This window comes from Globicephala melas, chromosome X (genome assembly GCF_963455315.2).
Source record: "Globicephala melas chromosome X, mGloMel1.2, whole genome shotgun sequence".
Lineage (NCBI taxonomy): Eukaryota > Metazoa > Chordata > Mammalia > Artiodactyla > Delphinidae > Globicephala > Globicephala melas.
The window spans coordinates 12,656,209-12,662,208 of NC_083335.1; the positions used below are offsets into that span (position 1 = coordinate 12,656,209).

The following is a 6,000-nucleotide window of genomic DNA, read 5'->3' on the forward strand; positions in this document are numbered from 1 at the left end:
CTCACAATCATACTTGGGAGAGAATTGGATTGACAAACATAGCATATCTTTGGAAGACCCAGTAAACACAAAATTAAGTTATACAATCATACTATGATGTACATTTTAATCCCCAAATTTCCTCAATATAAATTCTTAATAGCACTACCTGAACATTTAACTTGCTATCAGAAGAGAAAGTAAATGAAGAACTGCCCAAACAGAAGAAAGCTTCTCCTTGAGGAAAACCAGCCCTGGTTCCCGACCACCACCATATTTACTGACCAGAATCATTGCTATAGGGAACAGTCACTGAAATGCTCATTAACCAAGTTAGGAGGAAAGTGAACATTATTTTAATGAGCTAAATATAGCAGATGTCTCCTCCTCCTTATTCGTTTTCTCTCTCCCTATTTGCATTAGGCCACTTAATTACAAAGCAGGGATATCTCCTAAATCCCCAAAGTGGAAACTGTTCTTCAAGTCTGAGGTTATAAGTTCTTAAACCCACCACAAGATTATCCAAATTTCCAAAGTTCCTTCTTGCATTTGAAGTGTGGCTTCTTTTAATACTACCTAAATATTTATGGTCTGTAAGTAGACTATACACTTTTGGCAAACACCAATACTTTAAAAATATCTCAATGTATTCAGAAAGGACATCTCCTCAATTTATTTTTCTGTGGCTGGGAACAAAGTAACAGAATTTTGGACACCTCTAGAAGAAATATCATTCTAATATTTGCACAGGCAAAGAAAAACTGCATGTCGTGAACTGGCAACTATATTATTATTATAAGGCTAGAAAATGAATTTTTTTATTGTTTTTTAGACACCAACCTTTCATGGTAGCCTTATTACAAGCCAACTCTGTGTAAATAAAAGAAAAAGATATTTAACAAGTAGAAATAAATGTGCACGATTCACCAGCACAGTTAACTCAAGATTTTCCAACCTTATAACCACAACCGATAGGAAGATTTATCACCACAGCTGCCTGTGTTAAACCTCTTTTCCTTGCAGTTGAAGGAATCAAATTTCTTCTTGGAGATTAGTCATTTGTGGGGGTGTCGCCAACTGCAAAATGCTTCTGTTATGAATGAGGTGCACTTCTCTGTTACTGTCCTCCAGCCCTAAGTCAGTGAATAATTTTCATCTCTTTATATGTCTTTTCCCACCTACCATCAGGAACAAATTTTAATGACTTACACAGTCAACCTTTCTTTAGTTGTTACTCAAACTGAAAACTTCAGATGGTATTGTTTCTGGTAACATGATAACCTTACAAGGAAAGGTAGGATGAAATAACATTTCGGCACATGTTTACAAGGATGAAATCTAAGCTGAAGGAAAGGTCTATGTGGGGTGTGAAAGTGGGAAGGGAGCTAAAGTTTCTTGGGTGGTATAATTGTGCCAGGCACTGTGTTAGGTTCTTTATAGAAATAATCTTATCTAATTCTTGGAACAGTCCTGCCAGAGGCTAGGTGACATTCCCATTTCACGTATGAGAAAACTGAATTTCTCAAGATTATGCAGCTTGTTAGAGGCTGAACCAGAATTTAGACTTTGATCCAGCTGACTCCCTTGCTTTTGATCTGTATTTCAACATTCTGCCTATTAAGCATGAAGAATTACCTAATTATATGCAGCACTAATATAACTATACAATAAGGAGAGATTTGATTCTGTGTCTAAATAAGAAATCTTTTTTTTAACATCTTTATTGGAGAATAATTGCTTTACAATGTGTTAGTTTCTGCTTTATAACAAAGTGAATCAGCTATACATATACATATATCCCCATATTTCTTCCCTCTTGCGTCTCCCTCCCTCCCACCCTCCCTATCCCACCCCTCTAGGTGGTCACAAAGCACCGAGCTGATCTCCCTGTACTATGCTGCTGCTTCCCACTAGCTATTTTATATTTGGTAGTGTATATATGTCCATGCCACTTAAAGCCAAAGGAGTCTTCAATGGGTCATCTGTTTTACTCCCTACTGAAAGCATATAAAACTGACAGGGCTCTGTCTTTTCCTTTCTTTTATTTTTAAACACTTCTGGAAACATGCATTCCAAAATTTGCCTTGTCCCTCTTCACAATTTCTGGTAACTGTTGTCTTCATGAAATCCTCTTATCTAATAAGATTTTCCCATCACCCTTTAAGCTCTTGTTTGGAACTATATGGAGATGGGAGGATCTGCACATAGTAAGTTTCTGTCATTTGAAAACGGATGTCAGAACAATTAAACAGAGTGAGATTTCAATAAATCCACCAGTTGCTTGGTTTATTTCATGTCATTTTGGCTAGTGATGTTTTTCCATTGAATTGACTGATAGCTTTAGCTACATATACACTGTCTAATTTAACATGCATAGGTGGTTTTAATATGACATATAAGAACAACAACCAAAAAAAAAAAGGGTTGAAAAGCAAAGAAGTATTTGAAGGATTTCAAGCATTCACAACTGGATCATTGAGCTTAAACTTAAAACTTATTACTTGCTGAGTAATATTCCAAGTAATAATTTTCAAGTTTAAGCTCAATGATCCAGTTGTAAAAAAAAATTATTACTTGCTAATTAATGAACCAGCTTAAATAAATTCGACTATAAACGAGCATTTTAGGTGGGGAGATGTAGCATATTTGCCTCTTTTTTTTTTTGGTCAAGAATAAAGTCAATCATCTAGCTACGCCCCTTTATGAGAGTAATAATTCTGTTTAACCCACTGTTAATGATTGTCTTACTTAATCAAATATAAGTATCTAACAGTCCAAACAACTTAATAAGCCTTTCCTGATATACGGTTCTACAAGACAGGAAAGCAAAGAGAAAACCTATATTTCCACCATTGGATACTTGAACAGCTGAGTCTAACCCAGTAAAACAAATGACACACAATAATCAGAGCTGCAGAACAGGAATTCTTAACAGGCTATTGAGATGCTACTCTTCTTATTTTCCACATGTGGGTGACATTATGTTTTGTCTTCTTTCCTAGTACTTGAGACAATTAAATGGGCAGTCTAAAGAGAGGCAATGCCTCTGAGGGGACTGAATTCATCCTTGTTGGATTTTCCCAACAGCCTCAAATCCAGGCTGCCTTCTTCTTAGGACTGCTGTTTTTCCAGCTGGTCACAATGTTTGGGAACAACCTATTGTTGTTGTAGTGAGATGGGATTCTCGACTTCATACCCCTACGTATTTTCTTCTCAGTAATTTATCCTTCCTTGATATCTGTTACTCCACTAGCTCGGAGCCATATATGTTGGCCCAATGCTTCAGGGACTTCTGCATCATTTCCTATACCAGCTGTTATGCCCAGATGACCACATCCCTCTTTCTGGGGATGACAGTGTCTCCTTGCTATCATGGCTTATGGCAGGTTTGTTGCAATCTCCAATCCCCTGCGTTACACCATCATTATGAACAACCGGGTTTGCATACAGTTGGCCTTGGAAACCTGGGCCAGTGCCTTCTTAGTAGCAGTCACACCAATCATTGCAATCCCTGCTCGTTATTGTGGGCATAATATCATCAACCATTTTACCTGTGAGATTCAGGCCCTGCTGAAGCTTGTCTGCTCAGACACCCCTGTCAGTCTAATTCTGGGTCTGGTTATCAGTGTGTTCACACTGCCTCTGCCATTCACCTTCATCCTCATTTCCTACTTTTGCACTGTTGTTGCCATGCTGAAGATCCGTTCTGCGGAGGCCAGACTTAACACCTTCTCCACTTGTGGATCCCATGTAACTGTGGTCACTGTATTTTATGGGACAGTCATCTAAATGTACCTGAAACCTCAGTCAAAGGGATATCAGGAAGAAGACAAAGTCATCTCAATATTTTATGAAGCAGTTACCCCCATGTTAAATGCCCTCATTTATACTCTGAGAAATAAGGATGTAAACGGTGCACTTAGGAAGTTAGCCAAAGGAAATGAAAAATCCTAATGGCTCTCTTTATAAGCCTCTCCAATGTGCAAGAATAAAAATGGAAACTCAGCCCATAAAATTTCAATTTATGTTTTTAAAAACAAACAACAACAACGAAAATCTTAGCGAGCATTCTTTCCGTGGTCATCACTAGGCACTCATCAAGTCTACCATGAATGTTAACATTTTGTCAAGCCATATTAAGAGCTAAAGCCATGAATGTGTGCAAAATAGTTCACAAAGAGAATAATAGTAGTAGGTAGGCAAAGGTGACTGCTACAGCCATAGTAGCCCATCAGGAAGAAGTTTCTCTTCTGGGATATAAACCACAAGATTTTTGCAACCAAACATCTTTGTATTTGCCACACAAGATAGATAGAATTCATATATAGGACAGTGGTTATGCAACCATAATATAGCATTTGCTCCTCACATCACATTTTATAGATGTCTGACCCAATTTTGAACCTAATAGACAAATGACCTCTCACTTCCCACATTTAGGTGATAATATCTCATGCCAAGAAATATCTTTTGTTTGTAAAACACTTTATCATTTAAAAAGTGTTTTTAAATAAATTATTCTAGTTTATACTTATAATTTCTTATTTTAAAATAGTTTGCATATTATACATATTAATAAATATTTTCTCAACCAACATTTGTTTCTGAAAACATTAAATTTCCATCATATCAATTTCTTTTTTTTTTTTTTTTTTTGCAGTACGCGGGCCTCTCACTGTTGCGGCCTCTCGCGTTGCAGAGCACAGGCTCCGGACGCGCAGGCTCAGCGGCCATGGCTCACGGGCCCAGCCGCTCCGCGGCATGTGGGATCCTCCCGGACCGGGGCACAAACCCATGTCCCCTGCATTGGCAGGCGGACTCTCAACCACTGCGCCACCAGGGAAGCCCCAATTTCTTATAAAAATGTCTAAACTGAAATTGTTATTCTTTTGCCTTCTTCTATTTCTCTGCCTTCTTTTCCATGGTGTGCTTTAGTGACCCTCTGGCCATTTCTACTCCCACTTCTCATACACATTCACGAGCTTCAGCATTTCTGCTCTACTCAAAAGTGTTCATGGCCAAGATTGTGATTATTTTTCTCATTTTTCCCAATTTAATAAGATGCCATATGCAGTTTCTATCGTTGTCAAGCAACATTTATTTTACACTTTGTATTATGGTAACTTGTTGATTCTTTTTCTCATCTTAAGTTGGTTGACTCCAGAAACCTTCTGCCATAGCACATTCAGAAGGTAGTTATGTCTTGCTTCTAAAATTTCCTTTATTCCCAGAGCCTTCTCTTGGGTAGATGACTATCTGGTCACAATATTTTCTATCCTTAGCCTTTTTCTTCACTTTCTAAAGGTTGATTATTCTGAAGGTATATTATCTGACAAATTATATATATACATGTATACATATATTTAGATATATTATGTGTAATATATATAAATATATATTATTTATATAAATTAATTAATAGTAAATTAAATTAAATATTTAATAAAAATTAAATAAAATAAACTTAAAGTAAATATATAAATTATATAAAATATATTATAAAGGTATAATATAATGTAATTATATTCCACACTGCACTTTGTTGGTGGTTCCATGTATATAATTGAAGCTATTTGGATTGTGGGCAATGGATTCAGAAAGCTTTGGTTCAAATTTAAGCTCCACTATTTATTAGCTATGGCATCTTTGGCAAATAACTGCTCTGTGTTCCCCACCCATAAAATAAAGATAAAATAAAGTTCCCCACCCATAAAATAAAGATAATAATAGTACCCTTCTTATTGTGCCATTGGAAAATGAAATTGATAGTCTATTTAAAGTTCTTAGAGCAGTTCCTAGCACATAGTAAGCGTTCAATAAATGTAGATATTATTGCTATTTTCTAAAAGCTTCCAAATACTCCTAGTCTTTGTTTCCTAAAATCAATTTCATTTATGCATCATTTTCTCCAGGGTGTGCAATGAGGAGCCTCACCAGACCATTCTCTAATTTTAGAAACACAGTAATATCATATTTCCCTTTGGCTCTCACTTTTATGGCTTTACTCTTAATCTGGTTGAC

General features: G+C 36.5%; 1 pseudogene; it reads left to right on the plus strand.

The window, feature by feature from the left end:
* LOC115847079 (olfactory receptor 13H1-like) overlaps positions 1 to 3,933 on the plus strand; it is a 34,789-nt pseudogene extending 30,856 nt beyond the window's left edge.
* The last annotated feature ends 2,067 nt before the right edge of the window (positions 3,934 to 6,000 follow it).